General features: G+C 39.8%; 1 pseudogene; it reads right to left on the reverse strand.

The window, feature by feature from the left end:
* Positions 1 to 14,557: 14,557 nt before the first annotated feature.
* On the reverse strand, positions 14,558 to 17,129 carry LOC101579385 (annotated as a pseudogene).
* Between the last annotated feature and the right edge of the window lie 5,587 nt (positions 17,130 to 22,716).

Below are 22,716 nucleotides of genomic sequence, written 5' to 3' on the forward strand. Positions count from 1 at the left end.
GAAATCAGCTTTGTGTTATAAACAGTTTTAGTCCTATTTAGAATGTCTAATTTTCTAAGAAGAGGAGGGGATCTGACATTTCAGATCTGGCCATCTTGTTGTTATAAACAGAATCTTGTAAATGTAAGTTAGAGATATTTCCTAGCTTGTCACATAAATTGTCATTCCTAAAGCAAGTTATTCTTTTAAGTATTTGTTTTATGTATTAGATTTGCTTAAAGCAGCCTAGACATACTCATTTTAAATAAAGTTCATTTACAGAGGGGGAATCTACATAGGAATTGCATTTCTGTTTTAAGGTTGTCATAGAGCCTGAAAAGAAGGTGAGTTCTGGTTTCAGTGATATGATATAGTTCCATTTACTGATGATTTATAGAAATATCTGAATTTACATCAGTGCTAATTATCTGGACCAACATCAGTCAGATCCTGTCGGGCAGTGAAAAAGGAAAGTGATGTGTATATTTTTCTGTGTCTGAAGTGCTGGGTTTTGGCATTTTTATAGATTAACAAGCTTTGCATTTGTCTTAATTTTCACTGAGTTCTAAATATAGAAATAAGTTTCTTTCTCCACGTGGAGAATAACAGTAACATATTTCTCAAAGAACATTTTTCCCTTTGTTAAGCCTGATCCACTCTGGAAGGATGAAATTTTTGACAGTTGGAAACAGAGGAGATTTCTGGTTGGCCAGAATGCCTGCCTATGAATGTCCTGGAATGTTAATGGATACGTTCAAGTTAAATAAATCCCTTCACATTTTAAAATGCTTATTATCACAGCTTTTATTTTTTCATTAATCAGAAACTCATTAAAGCAGAGGAGCATTTACTGAACTTTGATAATTTCACACTGGTATTGGTGTTTGTTTGTTTTGGTGTGTATATAATTTGACAGTTTAGGAAAAAAAATAATAACCTGACTATATAAGCTTATCTTTGAAAATGTTACTCGAATTCAGGAGCCTACTAACAAGTCAGCATTCATCTGTGTTAGTATATTTAAAATATAGAGTTCATCTAAATACTGAGAAATATAAACAAGATCCTAACTAAAAAATATCTAAATTGTTCTTCCAAGTTTTAGGCATTGGTAAACATTTAGTCACTAAAAAATTATGATTAAAAAGTAATAAAATAAAATAAAAATTATGATCATGAGTCTTACTTTCCGTTAAAATATCCTTGTGTAAAAACTTTGGGGAAGGGCTGGGGAAATAGTTTGATGGTCTAAGATCCTGTCTGGCAAGCTTTAGGACCTGGGTTCGATCCCCGGTACTGCATGCCTTGCCGGCACCAAGCTGAGCTGGCCACAGAAATCGGGTGTGGTGGCGCACGCCTAGGGCTGGGGAGAATGAGACACAAGGATCACTATGAGTCTGAACTGTGTGATGAGACCTTGTAACAAATAAATATATAAAATTAAAAGAAAAAGACTTTGGCGAAGACGGGGTAAAGCTAGAAGGATGGAAAGCTAGCGCTGCTGTTGACTCAATATGTAGTCATTTCATTATATGGCCTCCATAAGGCCATCAGATAATGTTGAATAAAGTTTGAAAGATGTGGGTAGGTATTTCTTTGAAGGAGATGAATGAAGTAATAATTGGTTGGGTGAGTCTATTGATACTTGAAGTTTTTTCAATTCTTTAGATTAGCCTGAAATTTAGTATAGGTTTAACATCGGTATAGATAATTTCTATGCCTCAATATAGGAAAAAATAGTTTTTATTTCTTTATTTATGTTTTATTTATTTTTTAAGTATTTAGTACAGGGTCTACAGAGTTTCACTACACAGATTGGTCTCGCAGTGATCCCTCTGCTTTCAGCCACCCAAGTGCTGGAATTGCAGGCCTGCACCAACCACTCCCAGTCTCAATCGCGTGGCCGACAAGGCATGCGGGGGATGGAACATAACTGGCTGTCCAGGGAAAAATAGTTTTAATAGAATTACATAAAAGCTTTTTTTTTTCTTTTTGGTATTTTAGGGAAGGGTCTACAGGGTGTTCAGGGTCTCACTACTAGATCAGACTCCTAGTGATCCACCTGTTTACAGCCTCCCAAGAGCTGGGATTATAGGCGCGCGACACCGTGACGCCCAGTCTCCATGGCCATCTCAGCGTGCCCTGGGTGGGGGCCACACGGCAGGCCCGGGGATCCAACCACCCCGCCCCTGAGCTTGCTTGTAGGTGCTTTAATCTGCTGAGCTATTGGCCGGCCCTTGTAGAGGCTGTTTTTGTTGTACTCTGTCAAAATTGACTCCATTTTGTTGCCTTTCTAACCTCGCCGAGTTCCTGTTCTGTATGCGCCTACCCCACCCAACTCCTCAACTCCTTATGTCCCAAGTCTTATGATATCTGTTCCCCAAACCTTATCTTGTCCTGCGGAACTCTGCGTGATTTCAGCACCCCTGCCCAATGGGCCCACTCAATGAACTCATGACCTCGCCAACTCAGCACCTCCACCCAACAGGATTGCCCCATGAACTAATGACTCGCTGTACCCCATGATTGCTGATTCCAGCACAAGACCACCTAATGAACTAGTGACCCTGCCACTTCTTCCTCTCCACCCCTTTCCTGTTTTTGCGGTTTTCAAGCTTAAATACTACACCTTGTTAATGCTCGGCGCGCCTCTTTGCACCTTGCATAGAGACCGCCGCTGGGGACCAGCTAAAATAAAGTGCTTCTTTTAACTTTTGGACTTGCCTCGTTGTCATCTGATTTTTGAGCTACAACAGTTTTGAAGCATTTTTTCAACCATACCTAGCACAGTAGTTGGGGATAAAACTAGACTGGGCTCTAACCCCAGCTCTGTCCTGTCCAGTGCTTAATCTTGGCAACATTGTTCCAACGTTTCATTTGGTAAAACAGAGATGATAATCATAGCACCACCCTCATGGGAGACGTAGAAATAATATGGAAAGCATGTGCCTCCCGTGTGCTGAGCACTGCATGTTAGCCACTGTCATTAAATACATAGGCACATGTTCTACATGGAAAAACATGCAAAGTACCTAAAATATAATTTTAACCAACATATGAATTATTGAGACAGTGTCTGCCATCTTTTTCAAAAATTAAATTTGACTTTTCTTGCAAAAAAACAAGAGTTCTGCCTAAGTTGATTTTTATGGGAAAAAATTGGCTGTCTTTTTAGCTATTACATATTTCGACCTCCTCAGGAGTGAACCCTAGAAAACTAAATTCAGATTACTGCACTGACCATGCTTTGCCAATTGCTCATCTTTTTAATGTAAAAGTTAATGAAAGGAAGCCAATTTTTCTATCTGGGCAAGGGGAACTGAAATATCAATGGTTTTTGTTTCACTGCCTTGTCTAATTTCTTTAATTATCTTTTCAGTGTCACTTGACTGTCTGTGCGCCTCACTGCTCAGAGCTAATAAACCTTTTACAATTAGACGTATCTCTCCTGGTTTTTGAAATGCTAGCTTTCCAGCAGAGAATGGAGCATGCGCAAATCACAGAAAGCCTGCGCTTGCGAATTTCTGGTTTGCGTTGGACCTTCGTGATCCGCAGCTCTGAAGGCTCCTGAAGGAGGGCTCGCTCCCACCATGCAATGCAGCCACACAATGTACCAATCTCTAGATGCACCATTTCTTTGAACGGGTTGCTGTCTGACATCCTTGTGTGTAGAAATCCCCGTGGTAGCTCTCTAGATACGGTTCATCGCCTTCATGTATCAAATGAGGATAATGTCAATCCCTTGAAAACATGCATAAAATACGTAACTGCCCTTGAAAATGAGCACCAATAATTTGCTGGCAGGTGTTTGTTTTACCAGACCACATCTCATGTTTCCAGGATGCCGTGTGTACCCCACAGATGTTGGCAAAATCCATTTTTTTAAAAAATTGTTTCACCCTGGTCCTAAGTCAGAGACTACTTGTAAAGCTTTTTTTTTTACAGAGTCAAAAAGAAATAAGAGATGGCATGAAGGACATGTATGGATCCCACGACTGGGTTTTCCAACAGTGGTTTCCAGTTCTCCCTGGGCTGGTGTGCTGTTGCTCATTAGGTTTCACCTAAACACGTGGCAATCAAGACCCTCCCATTTTGTATTTGCCTACTAGATCCTCCTGGCAATGTCTTATTCTCTGCAGCCAGGTATGTAGGGACCAGCCTTGGTATCAGTTCTCCTTGTTCCTGGCCTCCTACTTGGTCTGATGTTCAGCCTTCTCCCTCCTTTCATATCTTTCCTCCTCTCTCCCCTTGCCTCTTCCTTCCCCGCTTCTTCCAGCTACGTACCTTCATCTTTAAATCTCTTCTGACTTCTTGCTCTAAGAATTCCCTTAGACTTCACCAATCATCCTCCCCCAAGTCCAGCCCCCACCCTCCCTGCAAGCTGCTATGTCCAGTTCCACTGTCCTAGATATTCTGGAGTTCAGAAGCCGATCTGTGCATCCAGCACAGAATAGTGTCACACATTGCCTCTGGATGTTAGAAGTCCCAGTGCGCTCGCTGGTGATGCTCCTACCCCATTCCCGTTGAGTTGTAGGGACAGAGATAGCTTTCCATTTTTTCGGCTTTGCATGATGAAAAAGCACTCCCCTATCCATGTCTGTATATGTGTTTCATTCATTGCCTCCTCTGGCTCCACTTTGTCTGTTTTTCAATAACTGTTAGAGTTACCTTCTAATAATTTTATGATTGATGGAAATTATCAAAATAACTCATCATACTCTTTTAAATATACAGTAACCTACCATCAGAAACATTATTTTCCCATATCTATATTTATATGAAGAAATAAAAAATAGGCTATCAAAATCAACAATGAGCTAGGGGACTTTGTAGAAAACAACACTTTTCCAACTACACGATATATCTGAACTTGCTTGTCCATTTCAGTTTGTTAGTGTGTTCCACCTCATCACACTATACTGTTAGAAGAAAAAGAAATACTGGTAGTGTTTCGCTTAGGAAGATACCTTATTAAACTTTTGATGTACTTTTATGGTTATAACAATTCCAATTTCTGGGTCTCAACCTATAATATCAGAGTTCTGAAAGAGGTTAATGAATTAATTTGATGGCAGTGTGTCTGCTCAGTGTGCCAATGAACAGTAATTTATGAATATTGCAATTATTCATAGCCATTTAAGATGAAGAGTATTCCAAACATGCTTAACAAATCCATTAGCCATGAAAACTGTATGTAGTTAGATGATTCCTGGATAATAGCATTCTCCATTTGACATCAAGTTATTTCCCTGAGAGCTTCACTCTGTCACCAAATCTCTGCTCCCTGACCCCTGTGATGTCTGTTTACTGTTGGAAGAACTTTCCTTGCTACTACAATGGCCCGTCTTAACATTTTTATCCTTTGGATTATGAAGAGGAATGGGAAAAAAGAAAGCTAGATCATATTTACTTGTCAGGATATGAATAGTTCCATAAGGCACTTTGTTTGAAATTTTGAGAATAACTGTTTAAATAATACTTCTTCTAGAAAGTTGGGATGAAGTAAGGGAGTCGGCATGGGATCTTGATGCTTCCTGAGGCTGTGCTAAACTCTCGAATTCTATAAATGTGCTATGAGTGTGAATTTTGCTTCTATTTGTATATTTCCTTAATTCATTCAACAAAAATGTTCCCTAGTGTCTATGATGTGCAGGTTAGGGGTAAATGATAAAGAGAATAGTTTAACCTCATTCTACTTACATTTCAGTGGAACAGAGAGGTGGTAGTGGAACAATTAGAGTTGAGGAATGTCCATGTGCTCTTCAGCTTGTCACTTAAAGTAGGTCAGAGAAGTTTTTCTTGGGGCCTGAGGTCTAAGCTGAAACATCAGGAGGCACTGGAAGTCCCATGGAGGTGTTTGAGGGCAGGGAGACAGGAAGAGACGCGATTGCTAGTTTTATGTGTCATTTTTGTGAGGCTGTGGTGCTTTGTTCCAACACCAATCTAGATTTCAATGTGTAAGTACTTTTCAAAACATAGTATTAATATTTAAATCAGTAGATTTTGAGTTGTGACAAATCACCCTCCATGATGAGGATATGCTTCCTCTAAGCAAGAGAAGGCCTTGAAAGCAAAGGCTGGGATCTCCCTTAACCCTGAAAGAAGAAAGAATTTGAATTCTCAAAGATACAGTACGGAAGACTGGGCGTGGTGGGGCTCACCTGTAATCGCAGCGCTTGGGAGGATGAAAACAGGAGGATCCCTGCGAGTCTGATCTGTGTAATGAGACCCTGTAGACCCTGTACTAAATACTTTTTTTTTTTTTTTTTTTTGGCAGAACTGGGGATTGAACTCAGGCCCTTACGCTTGCCAGGGAAGTGCTTATTCCACTGAGCCATCTCTCCGGCCCCTAATACATTTTTTTTTTTTTAAAAAGACTACACCATGGAAATTTTGTCTAAGTTTTGTCTAAGTTTCCAGGCTTCAAATTCAAGACCAAAATATCAGCTCTTGCTGCTTATCAGCTGCCCGCTGGCCTATCCTGCCAGTTCTGAGCTTGCCATTCCCCTCTCCTAGTCATCAGAATCTATTTTCCTGGCAAACTCTGACTAACATGGGAGGTGAAGAAGACTTCGGCTAAAGTCACTGTGTATAAAAAAGGTCTTTAGCTAGGAAGGAATGGGGGTTTGAAGAAATTAAAAGTGGGTACTATTGCATAGAAATCCATAGAAGGCTAGCAGTTGAAGGTGTAGCCAGGCCTGGCTTTGCACTGTGCAGTTCTTTTGGCAGAACTGGGACTTTAAACACAGCTGCAAATGTTAATTCTTTAAATTTGTATAAGACATTGAAATCCAATTCACATGCAAAAGTATTTGCTATAAAATCTTAGACACTGTGCGTACAATTTTATTTTTTGGCGGTACACTAGGGATTGAACTCAGGACCTTGCACTTGCCAGGCAAGTTCTTATTCTACTGAGCTATCTCCTGGTCCTGCATTCAATTTTAGAACCATAAAAGATAGCCATACATCACTTAATACAGGGTCATGTTCTGAGAACAGTGATGTCAAGTGATTCTAACATTGTGCAAACCTCAGAGAGTGTACTTACACAAACATGAGGTGGATGAGGCTTCTGCTGGTATGATGCACCCTAACTTTCTTTTGAGAAGCTATCCCCTTCTCTTATTTGATACTGACCTGTAGTTCTGGCAGCAAAAGTGTCCACTTTTTTTAAGCTAAGGTCAGGGATGTAGTTTGAAACTTAAGCAGGACAGAAAATTGTAGGAACAGATTCATCCTCATAGTGTCTTTCTGAAAACATGTCCAGTTATTCCTGCTATCAGGGTCCTGAGCCTAACCTGGTTTTTGTCCTTTCTGAACCCTGGCTTTTCAATTTTGTCTTTGGTACTGTAAGGTACTACATATACTCCCAGTAAATCCCTTCTCTGCTATACCTTGCTAGAGCCAGAAAGTAGAAAAAGGAAGCTTAGTGTGGCCAGGAAGAATAGTATATATGTGGAGGAATGGAAAAATAAAGGAATTTGGGGCTAAATTTTAAAGGATTACAGGAAGAGACCACAGTGATCTGGGCAATAAGATGTCCCATGGGAGGACACAGATGGAATGTGTTCTGTTAGTGACAGAGTGAAGCAAGAGCCAGATGGACCCATCATAAAACTTGTCACTGAAGAACTGAGGAACTCCCAGCATTCCAAGGGAGATGCAATCTCAGGGAGTTGGCATGAATTCTATGCAACCAAATCCATCGTTTTGTGATGACATAAAAGGCTAGCAAGGGCCCGGGGCCTAGCTCTGGGTTACAGCGTGTACGACATGTACAACACATGTACAACATATGAAGATCTGAGTTCAATCCTCAGCACATACATGCAAAAAAAAAAAAAAAAAAAAGGAAGAAAAGAAGAGTATGAACAGCAGAGTCCACTGAAGTAGTAAAGTGGGGTCCTGAGAGGGCTTCCTGTGTCTGCAGCAGGTACCTGCATCAAGTTGGATGCAGCTGGTCATCACAGTCAGAGACATCATCTGCGGGAGACCCCAAATGACCAAACAATTCTATCTGAGCATAAAGAATCTTATTATGAAATAACTACTCAGCTAACAATTTCTGAGAGTGAAATATGCCACTCAGGCTGAAAGAGGTAAGGATTTACTTAGCAGATATGCTTCCATGGATGCTAATGCATTGAAAGTTTTGGTTCTTACGTGACTCATGTGGGTTTAGTCAGCATGGGGCTACTGTCGAGGTAGTGATTGAATTTCTGGGCTTCTGAGTCTGAGGACAAAGTTATAGACTGTAATTGTTTTGTTCTGGCAATGTCATGAAATCACAACTTTTTGGAACTTTCCATGAAGCCATGCTTACTCCTATTTTACCCTATAGACAAAAAGTAGGGGCCAGGGAGATGGCTCAGTAGAATAAGCACTTTCCTGGCAAGTGCAAGGGCCTGAGTTCAATTCCTAGTTCTGAAAAAAAAAAAAAAAAAAAAGACAAAAAGTGCCCCCCTCCAAAGAGCTTTCTTGGGTAGCAAGCTTATGATTGGGCTAGAGAGAATCCTAAATGTTGGACCAAGGAGACTTTGGCATAAGGGCTTCCAGGGAGAAGATTATGGTGGGAGGAGAATTGAAGAGAGCTGAATGAAGGCCCCAGCAGTGGAGAGAAGACTCAACTAGGACCCCCCAGATCTCCATGATGTGTGGGGCAGGAAGGATGAGGGCTAGATGGGAATCTAGGGTAACAAAAGATGGTCTTCTTTGTTGATTTTCCTTCATTAAATAACCTTATCTCAATCCCCACCGCCAATGCTTCAATACTTAAAGTTGTGACAGCGCAAAACTCAGAATCTGAAATACATTAGTGATATGTCAGCTCATTGCACTAAACCACGAATTCCCTGAGAGGGGTAGTAACATATTGGATCAAGTGAAATTAAACTGTTGCAGCCACAAGTTGACATATGCGTATGTGATGAATCCACAAACTATGCTGCGAGCATTAGAAAAGTAACTATAAAATTCACGCAAGTACATCTGCATTCTGTCCTGCAAAGAAAGCCTGCTTTGCAGTGTCACTTTCTTTCATAGTGTTGAACAAGGAGGAGGCTCTGAAATGTTGATGTCGTTGACCTTTACAATCTGATGTGCTGAAGATAGCATCCCAGACAAAACTGATGAAGCTTTGCAGTCAGGTCACTGTTTAATGTGATTCACTGCCCTAAATTTAGAAAAGGTTATGATTCTAACAGCAAGTGACAAAATCCAGAGAATTTCAAGTTCGTGCTGGCTGCTCTGGGTTACATTCCCCTCCAGGCACAGTCAGAGCTGCCAGCCACATGAATGAAAATTATGAGCCTGTTAGGAAAAGAATAACCAGAAGGTGCTGCCGATAAGGAGTCCCAGGGAATTACAATCCTCCTCAACTTTTGGCTTCATAGTCAAAACAGTTTTCAAAGAAAGTCCTAATAGTCCTAAATAGTTTTAAAAGAAAGACCTGTGAGTTTTGTGACTTTTCATTAGCTTGCGTGAAATAAAGGCCAGTGTGGTTATATGATCAATTTAGAGTCACTGCCACAACCAAGCTTGATGTTGGGGAGCAGATTTTCTTCTTTAGAGTGTGTGAAACAGTTTCAGATTGCCTGTAAATTACAAAATTCAACGGTTCATATTGGACTCTGAAGCCTGAGCTGTGGAGGTTTTGAAAATTGGATGGCATTGAAGCCTAATTGAACCAGAAACCTTGCTCAGCCAATGACGCCTCTGGGCTTATCGATACCTCATTCCAAGGGCACAAAGAGGGCTTTGTGCTGCTGAGCTGATGGGCCTTGCTGGAGGAGTGTGCTGGAGAATATTCCACAGACCTAAAGAGAAAAGAAAACAGAAAGGCAGTGTAGACACTGTCAAAATCAAGTGCCATGTTTTTATTCACTTGATGGGGCTAATCTTATGCTAGGCAGATGCAGGGACATCAAAATGCTGGCTTCATTTCTCTACAAAATCGGTGCTCTCCCTTTTATATTCTGTTATGCTTAGTAATCCTGTATTTAACATAACTCAAACGCTAATATGATTAATATCTTAGAAAACAGAGCAGGCTCCTCAAACTGGCATATTAAAAATTGTATCTGTTCTCTATTTTAATGTAATTGGTATAGATAAGATTCATGATATTTGCAGATTTCCTGAGTTCAGGGTCTGAGCTGTTCAGGGTCCCTTAGCTTTTTTGTAGTTAATGCATACCTCTTATTTGTTTTATTTTTTTAAGATTTATTTATTTATTTGATACAGGTTTTCACTACACAGCTTGGACTCATAGTGATCCTCCTGCCTCAGCCTCCCCAGTGATGAGATTATAGGCGTGCACTACCACTCTTGGTTTCAATGGCCTGCCCAGTATGGGGCTGGCACAGCATGTGGTACCAGGGATCAAACTTGGGTTGTTGCACTTTCCAGGCAGGTGCTTAGACCACTGAGCTATCTCTCTGGCCCTTGTTTGGTTTTTGGGGGATAGTGTTCTGCTATGCAATCCAGGCTGGGCTTGAACTCATGGCCCTCCTGCTTTTGCTCTCCAAGTGCTGGGGCCACAGGTGTGTGCCACCTGGCCCAAATTTTAGGTTCTTAAGGAATGCATATTTTTGAATACTAGAAATTTTGATAGTATCTCCAAACAAAAAGAACATCAAAACTATTAATGCAACTATTCCTACTATAAAATCATGTTTTGCAGCCTCCCTCAAACCATCTGCAGTTATTGTAGCAGTCACTGCCACCCTGTATGAGAAGAGGACATCGCTTCTCCAGTAGACCTTCTGTCTTTCTCTAAGTACCTCACTTCTTAACATTTGTTCTAAATTTGTTATTCCTTGTGTTGTACCCAACCCACAAATATTAGCACTCCATCTGGCCCTCATGGCTGGAGTAGAGTGTTTTACTCTGTTGTAGCAAAAATAAATTTTATACATAGATGAAAACTTGGCAGCATCCTTATGTGGTCCTTGAGCCTGCCTGGCACAGTGCCTTTGCGCAGTATTGGTTCCCTGGACAATTTCAAGCAAGTCACAGAAGCTTTGTTCCTCTATTTTTTCCTCTGCAAATAAGAGTCAACTTGATATCCATCGAAACAACTGTGTAAGCCTGGTGAAGTCTCCAAAGGTAACTGACTATGTAGCCTTGCTACTAGGGAATTCGCTAGGAAGCTGACTCTAAAATGCAGATGGGTTCACAGGAAGGTTACAGGGAATGTTCCTAAAATGAATAAGGGTAGAAGCCATGGGCTAAGGGGCATGTGACAGAGGGAGATACTGCTTGCCTGTTAGTAAGGTCTCTTCTATACCATGCAAAGCCTTGAGGATGCAGGGCTCTGTGGACTTGTGCCAAGTTGCAGGGGGATCTTTATCCACACTGGCCAGTTATTGAATACAGGCTGACCTAGGAAGGGGCTGTGAGTTTGCTTGAGATGTTTGTTCTTGACTGAAGCAATTCCCAGGGAGTGCTTGCCTCAGAGAGCTGTCATTCAACAATATTCCCAGTGGGTGGGGAAACAATTCTTCATTTCTGACAGGGTGATTGGGACAGTGTCACATGACATACATGGGCCAAAGTGGTTCTAGAAGTAGCACATGTGAACAGTTTCATGGTGGCTGGTAGCTCTTGATGAGGACAGAATTATGGGTAAAATGAGAGAATTTTTTTTTTCTTTACCTTTACCACTGTTGCACAAAGTTCCACTACAATTTGATACTGTAAATATTGCTGGAGGCTTCTTTCTGGAATCTACTTAATTGTCTTGTGTTAAACAAGCCTTGCCCTCTTCAGGCCTTCACTAGTCTATCTCTGAAAGTAAACTTTTATATAACCAAAGTCAAATATTAGAGAGAGACAGAGACAGAGACAGAGAGACAAAAGAGAGACAGAGAGAAAATATTGTTATAAGTTAATATATATCTCCCAAGATAGAACATTATGCTTAATCTCTTCCTTTTTATGACATTGACATTTGGAAGACAATATATCAGTTACCTTGCAGAATGTCCTTTATACTGGATGTGTCTGGTTGGATTCTGCTGATGTTTAACTTGTTCTTTTTACAGGTAGGTGTTTAGGTAAGTCTAAAGGCTTTATAAGATTTAGTTTAAATATTTGGGCAAAGATTCTTGATTGTATCCATTCTGGATAATGAAATACTATGAAACACATTTTGGAGATGCACAACACAGAAAAAGAAATTGACAGATGTAAGGGTGAAAGAGTTGATTCTAAAATCATGGTTGGAGATTAAAACGTACTCCTTAAGCATACATGGTATGTTTATAAAAATATATCATATGTTGGGCCAGATATAAGCCTCAGTCACTTAAAAATGATTGAAACTTTAGAGACTATATTCTATATTCATAATGGCATCTTATTATAAATTAACAGTCAGGTATACAGGAACCCTCAACATTTTGAAAATTAAAGAGTTTCTAGTTTATGGAAGAAATAAATCACACAGCAAATTGGACAATACTTTCAATTTTAAAAAAGTGCAAAAAATCAAACTTCGTAGGAAGCAGTTATAGCAGTGCTTAGAGGAAAATTTACAGCTTTAAGATTCGTAGTTTGTTCTCAATAAAACTAACTAACTAACTAACTAAATAAATAAATAAAAGATTCATAGTTTGAAAGTTCTAAGGTCAGTAGTGAGGACACTTTAAGAATTAAAATAAAATATGAAGTAGCCCCAAGGTAAATAAGCGTAAAAAATTTACAAAAAGAAAAGAAAGAATAGCAGTTCAAAACATTATGTATTGTCGGTGTTACCATAAGTGCTATCTTCACTCTAGAAGTTTTCTAGAAGTTTCTTATGAAGTTAAGCATGTGGCTACCCAATGACCCAGAAATTCCTCTTTTAGGTATTTATTCAAGAACATGAAAAAAATCTGTGTTTGCAAAGACACATTTGTACAAAAAATTTTTAGATGTTAGTTTTTCTTAACTATAACAAAACATCTGAGATAACTTGAGAAGAGAAAAGGTTTATTTTGGTTAAAAGCTTTGTAGGGTTCAGTACATGATTTATCCAATTTGTTTGGGCCAACATAGATGGTTCTTTAAAGTATGTTTGAAAAGTCATAAGCCAGTCCTCAAAGAGTGTATATGGTATACTGCTTCTATGGATTTCTAGAATGAGCAAAATTAATCTATGGTGAAAAACATCAGAATACTGCTTATCTCTGAAGACAAGGAAGGAGACAGGGGATTGGGAAGACTTATAAAACAATTTGTTGGTAACGTTCTGAAGCTTGATGTGGACTTGGATTATGCAAATGTATGAGGTATAATAGAAAAATATAGTGTGCATTTAAAGAAACTAATTTATTACAGTAAAAGACACATTGGATGGGGTCGGCAAGATAGCTCAGAGGACTAAAGCACTTGCTTAGGCAAGCACAGGGACCACAGTCCCATGCCTGGCACCACATGCCTCCCCAGCCCCGCCCCAAGGGTGGGCTGAGCCAGCCAGAGTTCAGGTGTTGCGGTGCACTCTGTAATCCCAGCGCTGGGAAGGCTGAAGGCAGGAGGATTGCCATGAGCCCAAGCTGTGTAGTGAGGCTCTGTAACAACCAAATACATTTAAAAGAAAAAAAAAAAGACACACTGACATTATCTTCTCTCACAGTACTTTGTGCACTTTTATCCTGTTGTTCTTATCACTTCATAAATCAGTTATGGATATCCTCTTTGGTGAGTGTCTTTACTCGCACTGTCATGACTGGCTCAGTGTTCTGAATTGATCCAAAATGTTTACTTTTCATCTTCATTTTGATTTTGAGGTAGAGTCGGAAGTCTCATGGTGCCAGACCTGGTGAGGAAGGTAAACGACAATGCACTGCAATGCTTTCACAACCTGCCTTTCTCTTGTGTGGCACCCAACAGCAGCATTCTCCATGGTTCTGATCGTGCCTAGTAAAGGTGCTCATGAAAGAAGACCTCCAGGTCTGCTTCAAAAAGTGGCAAGAACAATGGAGTAAGTGTGTTCAAAGCCAGGGGTAATTTTTGATGGCGATTAATGGCAGTATATTCTTACTATGATACATCTTTAAAGATTTAGACGTCTACTGTGGGATTTTTCTTAAATTCATTTTATTTTTGCATAAAAAGTTCAGTATAAAGTGGATAAAGTGATGTTGAACAGTAAATCAATCTTATCAACAGAGCACAGGGCTAGCCAAAGCCACAAGGCGGCCTGCTTTGGACTATTTACATGATAACAAGTTAAACCTTGCAGGGGAACTTAAACCATTCTTACAAAGTCTTTCTGTGATTCTAGCACACACAGGCTAAAAGCAAAACAAAACACCAAACAAAGCCCAGGAATAAAAATCAAATTATTTTCAATATACATTTACACATACAGTAAAATATGATACAGATCATCAGATGAAGGGTCTTGGATGGGGACAGGCGTGGATCTGTGCATTGACTGCGCTGTCAATGAGCAGACCCACATTTGAAAGTGGAGCTGGATCAGGTCTGGCTAGGGTCGTTAAAGTATGTTTATTTTAAAGTAGTGGCCACCCCTGATCGCCTCTAACCACACCCCAGCAGCGTGAAACTAAGGACCACTTGTAGATGGAGCTCACTGTGTGGCTCTCAGTTGACATCTGCAGGCCCCAGTTGCCACCCCGCGGTGGGAGGGGGATGGGCAGAGGCCTATGGAATTTCTTCTCCCAGAATCTGCGCTGATTGCTAATCCTCCCACCCTGACCCCACTGATCACTGTAACTCCATGTCCAAACCTCTGCTTGGACTTCTTGGCGTAATCCTTGACTTTGTGTCTCCCATTGTCATTACACTCCAGCTCCTCAGGGCTCTTGCTGTGCTCCAGCTCCTTGCTTACAGCACCATGAGCCAGCTTGCCAGCTGGGTGTTAGAAATCCTCTGTTGTGGTCATTCCGCTTACTTTCCAGTCAAGTTTCTGGTAAGCATTCCGGCACGGGACGATGAACTAAGACATCTCTTTTCTGACTATGTCTTTGTTTTTCTTCTTTTGCGATCTCACTGGAGGTGTCTGCTTCTGCTGTCTTGGGCTTTTTTTTGATGTCTTCATAGGGTTCCCACCACTTGTTGGGGTTCCCAGGTCCATCACAGCTTTATGCTCAAGTCTGGCATCATCTCTTGGGCTTCCCCAAGTAGGCAGATCTCACTGAGCTTGCCTCATGATCACACATGCTAGTAGCAAATCTTCCCTTCTGGATCTCATGTTATCTTCCAGTTGGGATGTAAGACAATACTTTTTGGTTTGAGAGGAGATGGAGGTGGCAGATCTAGTGGATTGTTTAGCACAACTACCTCAGGTGGCTATAATTGTCTAGCTATTGAAGTCATGGCTGCATTTGGCCATGCCACCACTCCTTGTGGGTGAGCTGTGAAATCTGCTGTCCCTGGAAGTACTGGACACTTGGCTAGGCCTAACTCTGTCTGTCCTTGATATATGATTGCTTGAGATTGTGCAGGAAAGCACAGCTGATGTGTACTGACAGATTGTTGGTTTGAATCCCAAGCACTATAATTCTGTCCTTGGACTGGGCCTGGGGATGGTACTGACATGACGGTGATGCTGGAGTCTTGGTAGACCACACCACCACTCTTGGCCACATATTGTGAACTACACACTTCCACAAGGGCTGCCACATGTGACACCACTGGCATTGTGGAGGGGCAGCAATAGTTCTGTAAAATGGCTCACCAAGGGCTGAGCATGATCATAAGGAGTAGGAGAACACACAGGGTCTGTGTGGACAGGAGCACCTTTCCAGCCTTGGGTTGCTGAGGTCCACAGAAGCCTGCATGAGATAGCCAGGTCGGTAGCCAACAAATGGGATGATAGAGGGCATTATGGCCAAGAGAGTCATAGGGCAGTGACGATGCCATTCCCAGATTCTGCATCTGCTGCTGCTGCTTCTGTGCATCCTGCTGAGCTACTTCTTGCTCAACCAACTTTCGGCGCTTCTCTGTGGAGAGTTTATTGCTATCTTTAATTCGTACTTTCTTTTTAGCCATCAGTATATCACACCTGTGGTTTGGCTTTTTTATTCCCTGCTCGTAGGCAGAAGAGGGTGTTGAGAGGGAGCCCCTTTGTTTCCTTTACTCTTTATTCTGAGCCTCCTTATCTGGATCTTTCTCTCTTGCCCTAGTAGGAGTCTCTGGGGCAGCTGTCTGATCTCTGAGTCCAATAGCATCCCTTCCTTGCTCAATTACTGTGGTCTTCTTCTCAGTTTGACTTCTGTTTGGATTTCCATACACCCTCTTTAGGTCTTTCTGACTGTCCAGTAGCTTGATGGTCAAATCCCCCACATCCACCATGTTATCCAGCTGTTCTCCGTTCCTCTCACTCTCCACATCAGGGGCACACTCCTCTTTACACAGTGATGGTGTTTCCTCAGCAGTGGGCTCTTCTAGATTGGTTCTTTGGATTCTATCTCAGGGTCAGTTTCTGGTTCCAATGTGGGTAGTTTGCTGGCCTCTGCAGTGGTTTTCACTTTCAACTTTGGATTCAGGCAGCTGTTCAGGGAATGGCTGTTGTGACTGCGTCTCTTCCTCTGAAGTGACATTTTTTTTCATTGATCAAGGCCCTCTAGCTCACTGGTTGCATCAGAGATTGCACTGCTTGTGCTATTTTCTCATGAGTTTCTTTGGAGAGTCAGTGTCAGCTTCTGTGCTCAGCTCAGTAGGAGGATCGGGGGTGCTGAGGGGTGTGTGAGCATGCAACATAGTCTCACTGGAATGCCCATCTCTTCCACTCAACTGAGAAACGGCAATCTTGGTTGGAGACCAGCGCTGAATAATTAGAAGTGCTTTGTTTTCTTCTTGCTTTCTTCCATTTTTAGTAGAAATGGGTAAGTGTTCCAAAGTCTTATAATCTCTCCCTGAAGCTTCTGGTTAGTTTCTTAGCCATCACCATGCTCTGCCATCCAGATCCATAACGAAGACAGCCCATGGCATTCCAGAATGGACTTCAGACAGGACTGTGAGCATGTATTCTGAATAAGCTTGAGAAACGGATTTTTCTGCTCCAAAGTTTCAATTCAAACCATTAGTTGGGATGAACTAAGAGCCTGGTTTTTATCAGAAAGACCCTCACCATTTTCTATCAGTGCTTCTAGCTCTCCATCTACTGAATTCTTCTTAAGGGATCATTCCTTTTTCATTTACTGTGGGATTTTATCACTCCTTGTATGCATTTGTTAAAACACAGCAAATACAATTTAAGGTTTGTGCATTTCATTGTGTATAAATGTTTCATCAAAAATACAAATTGTATACAAACATTGATGTACACACAGAATATTTAAGGGAAACTGTGCTGATATGTTTTACTTTTAAATATGTCAAAAATAAGATGAGTTAACAAATGACAAGTGCATATCGATAGGCATGAAGTTATGCAGTAAGAGAATCATAGGAAAACATTAATGGTATCAACTGCATAGTGGCTATGAGTGTGTTCATAAAACTCTTTCCACTTTTCTCTGAAATTGTTAAAATAAAATGTGGAGGGAAAGATATTTCAGAGGCCATTGGGGAAGTTCAATGAAGACTAAATATTAGGTGATATTAAGGAATAATTTTTATCAGTTCTCTTTGATGTTTTAAAAGTATTATGATTATTATTTTTTTTCCGGAACCAGGGATTGAACTCAGGCCCTTGCACTTGCCAGGAAAGTGCTTATTCCACTGAGCCATCTCCCCGGCCCCCAATATTATGATTATTGATAAAATTTTATCTTCAGGAGAAATGAGCTGAAACATTTAGAACTGAAGTATCATGATGCCTGAAACTCACCTGGAAATTGACTGAGGAAAAATTAGGTAATAAGCCAAAAATATTAAATTATTGAATCTATATCAAGGTTACTGGGATATTCCTTTTTTATCTTTTATTATTAAGTACTTAAAAAGTAATGCATTGAAGCAATGAGATATTGTCAATGATCAGAGAATATAAAGCATGGAATCTGTATATCTGAGATATTTACAATTTTTAGTACTCCATTATCAGGGTAAACTTTGAATCAGTTACTTTAGGGGCTATTGTTAGATCTGGTTTAAAATGCACCTAAGTCTGTTTTGTGTTGCTGTAGAGTAACACCGGAGACTGACTAATGTATGAAGAACAAAGGTATGTTTCATACAGTTCTGGTGGCTGGGAAGTTCAAGGTCAAGGGACCCACATCCGCTGAGGAATTCCTGCTTCTTCCATTATCTCAAAGTGAAAGGTGGAAGGGCAAGACCCAATGAGAAAGCAAGAGGGGCCTAAGCTTGCGTTTGTAGCAGGTCCACTTCTCCGTAACAACTCCACTCCCGCAATAATGACATGAATCCTCTCCACTTGCAAGACTCCAGCCCCCAAAACTGTTTCAATGAGCACTACATTTCCAGGGAATGCACTTTGAGGGAAACATTCAAGCTCTATTAGAAGGCCACATTATCAGCATCTGCTATTTGCTTTCTGCCTTACTTCACTTTCTAGATAGTTCCTATTTCGGAGTTTGTGCACTTCTAGGTTCATGCCCTGATCTTTTTATCCTGATCCTAGACTACTTTGATCATGAATGTGATGCTATATCTTTCTCATCACAGATTAAAGTTTTTAGTGTCATTGACATGTACTGCCAGAACTTTACTAGAGGTCCATTCGATGTTTAGGAACAAACTTAATGCCCAAAAGAGAGTGTGTGACAGAGTAAGTATAATGTAGCAAGGTGTTAGTCACCGTTTGGGCTTTAGTTGTTGTGTTCAGTGCCCTGAAATAACACAGAAACACAGACAGTCTATCCAACAACCTTGGCGTGGTGGCAGGGTTGGTGAGAAAAATGAACTAAAAAGACAGCAATCGTGGCTGCAGTACCACAAATGTATTGGAAAGCAGCATTAGGCTATCTTCTTGGTCTCGTTTTATGTTTGTGTCTGTGTCTGGGAGCGCGTATACTATGTGGGCTTGCTCCAAAAACTGGAAAAATAGGGCTTTGCTTCATTTTATTGAAAATTCCTCAACTAACATACTTTCCTATTATGGAATCTAGCTCTCAAAGGGTTTTGGCGGCTGAAAATAGATAAGTTTTTTGATTAAAATGTAAATATAGTAAATCTCAGATTACTTCAAGTTGTCTTTATTTCAATTCTCTGCATGTCTTCTGATAAACACTTAAACCTGCCTTACATGGAATACTTTGGATAACTGGCTGCTGTCCTTCCTTTTCCTTATGATTCAGTATGTGACAAACTTCGTATTCACTTCTTTGCTCTGTCTCTCTGCTTTGAAATCTTTCTTTCTTTCTTTCTTTCTTCTTTCTTTCTTTCTTTCTTTCTTTCTTTCTTCTTTCTTTCTTCTTTCTTTTTGTATTTTAGGGAAGGGTCTACAGGGTGTTCAGAGTCTCACTACTAGATCAGACTCTTAGTGATTCACCTGTTTACAGCCTCCCAAGAGCTGGGATTACAGGCGCACACCACCACACCCAGTCTATGTTGGGTCTCAGTGTGTTCCAGGGGGGGCGCGGCTGGCATGGCAGGCCAGGGATCGAACCCCGGGCCCCTGCGCCTGATTGCAGGAGCTTTAATCCATTGAGCTATTTGACCGGCCCTGAAATATTTCTTGAACAATGGGCTAGACTGCAGTGACTGTGCGCCGTGGCTGGCTAAGCAGAATCCTATGTAGTTTACACCTATTGTCCTGCCATAGTTATTAAAAAGTCCCCTTCCACCTTCAATCTTATTTTTTTTTTTACTTAATTAAGTTTATTGGTACATTTTAGGTATACACCATGATCACATTCATTATAGGGAATTTGTACTTGTGTATGATATAACTTGATTCTTTTTTCTCCTTCTCCTACCCTCCCTTTAATCCCTCCTGCCCTCTTTATTGTTTTCATTTTTTCTTTCTTTTCGCATCAATTTTAAAATTTTTCCTTCCTTCCTTCCTTCCCCTCTCCTTTTTCCATTTGAACACTTTCTTCCTATTTTATAATGCTGGCTACACATTTTGGTCCTCATTTACGCTTCTGTTTTTTTTTTTTTTTTAATAGAAGACACAATGGGGTATTTATACAAGGACGTACCATTTATTTTACCTAAGAGTATGGCCTTGGGGTGCATCCATTGACCTAGAAAGGCCTCAAGTTTACCTTCTTACTGGTTTAGTAGTATTCCATTGAATTTAAAAAAACATGTCTTTTTGATATGAGATGGAATCTCAGTGTCATTTTGATTTGAATCTCTCAAATAATCAGGGATGTTGAACAGTTTTCATATATTTATTTGTCATTTCTACCTCTTTTTCTAGGAAATGTATCTTCATTTCAGAGGCCTATTTTTGGATTGGGTCTTTAAATCTGGGGGGGCCTGGTATTTTTGAGGTCTTTATATGTTCTAGATAGTATTCCTTTGTTTGAGGAACAGGTGGCAAAATTTTTTCCCGCACTCTGGATTGTCTCTTCACTCTGTTGGTGGTCTTGCTTACTGTGCGAAAGGTTTTAAATGAGATCTCAATCGTTGATTCATTGTGGTAGTTCTTGTGCAATTAGAGTTTTGCTCATGAAGTTTCTGCCTATACCAAGGTCTTCAAGAGTACTACCTATTCTATCTTCCAGCAGATATAATGTTTCTGCTTTAATATTTAGATCTTTAACAATTTGGATTTTAGTTTAATGCGTGGTGAAGGATGTGGTTATAATTTTAATCTCCGGGATCTGGAAAGCTAGTTTTTCTAGCACTGTTTATTAAAGAGGCTATTTTTCTTCCAGTGAAAGTGTTTGGCCTCTTTGTCAAAGACAGGTAGAAGAGCATGACTAGAGTTATTTCTGTATCTTCTAATCTGTTCTGTTGATCCTCTGGTCTGGGTTTTTTTTTTCCAGTACCATGCTGCTTTTATCATAATATATTTGTAGTATAATTTCAAGTTAGGGATGGTGACTTTTTGCCTTGCCACTGTCACCAAGAATTATCTTTGCTATTCTAGGTCTCTTCTGGTTGCAAATGAATTTTAGGATTGCTTTCTCTAGTTCTGTGAGATGTACTGTTGGAATTTTGATTCGGATTGCATTCAATCTGTATAACAACTGTAGAAGTGTTGCCATTTTTGCTATATTGGTTCTTCCTATCCAAGTGGAAGGAATAGCTTTCCATTTTCTACCAGTCTTTTTGATCTTTTTCAGAGTACTGTAGCTTTCCAATGTATAAGTCTTTTACTCCCTTCACCGGATTGATTCCTAGATATATCATTTGCTTGGATGCTACTGTGAAAGATATACTTTCCATAATTTCTCCCTCTGTGAGATTGTTATTCATATACAGAAAGGCTACTGATTTTTGAGTGTTCAATGCTACTGAATTTGCTTATTTAATTTAGAAGTTTTTTAGTGGAGTTTTTGGGGTCTTCTATCAAAGCATCATGTCATCTGCAAATACTGATAATTTACTTACTTTCCTACCATTACTCCTTTTATTTCTCTCTCTTATCTAATTGCTCTGGGTAATGTTTCCAGAACTATATTGAATAGAAGTGGTGATAATAGACATTCTTGTCTTATCCCTCATTTTAGAGTGAAAGTTTTCAAATTTTGTCCATTTAGTATGATGTAGCAGTTATTTTGTCATAGAGAGCTTTTATCAAAGTTATCAAGGAGAAATCTTTCTGTTTTTTTTTTTTTTGGTATCAAGGTAATGCTTGTTTCAAGTAATGAATTTGGGAGTATTACTTTTTTCTTTCAATTTCACACAATGGAATACTACTCAGCTATAAACAAGGATTAACCTGAGACATTTATAGGGAAATGGGTGCAACCTGTGTCCCTACCCATAAGAGAAATAAATCAGTTGCATGTGTGTAAACATTGTATTGTCTCTCTAGTTCCATGCATATTGTTATCTTCAAAGTAGTTGCTCATATTATAAGACATAGGCATGGACAATACACAAGAAACTGAAAGAGTACATAAGGTCTAAAGTGTACAACAGATATTGTGAAGTGGGAAAAAATTGCTCAAAAGGAAACAAGAACTGGAATAGGGGAAAGGAGAAAAGAAGGGAAAAGATAAACACACACACACACACACAGTAGTTAAGATATTATTATTATTATCATCATTGTAGTACTGAGGATTGAACTTGGGACCTTGTGCTTACAAGGCAGGAACATATGCTGCTGAGCTATCTCCCTGGCCTAGTTAATATAGTTATACTGCTAGTTGCTATTATCTGTTGAAAAGAAAGATTTATGCCTATATTGTTTTATCAGCTCTTCCTTTCTGTGTCTGATAATACGAGCAGCTACTCTGAAGATAACAATACACATGAGTAACCATCATTACTCTCCTACTATCTTTTTTGAAAATTTATAGTATTATTTTTATTGTTTATTTTTCTTTTCCTTAAAAAATTAAAGAAAAAGAGTTTGATAAGTAATAGCATTAGGTCTTCTGTAAATTTCTTGCAGAATTTAGCAGTGAATCCATCAGGACCTGGGCTTTTCTTGGCAGTCTTTTCATTACATCTCCAATTTTATTGACTGATAATGGTTTATTTGGAATTTATTTTTTTATTTATATTTATGCTTTTTCATTTTTGATTCATTCTAATAGCAATGAAACAGCTTCAAAACGGGTTAGTGGGACAGTTACAATAATTAATACATTGCATATTGTTGTCTTTGTAGTAGTTGTTCAGAGGACAAGATGCAGACGTGATATCTTGTCTAAACAATATTAGTACAAGCCTTTCTTCTCATTGAATTAATAG

Source organism: Octodon degus, unplaced genomic scaffold (assembly GCF_000260255.1).
Source record: "Octodon degus isolate 3935 unplaced genomic scaffold, OctDeg1.0 scaffold00020, whole genome shotgun sequence".
NCBI classification, from domain to species: domain Eukaryota; kingdom Metazoa; phylum Chordata; class Mammalia; order Rodentia; family Octodontidae; genus Octodon; species Octodon degus.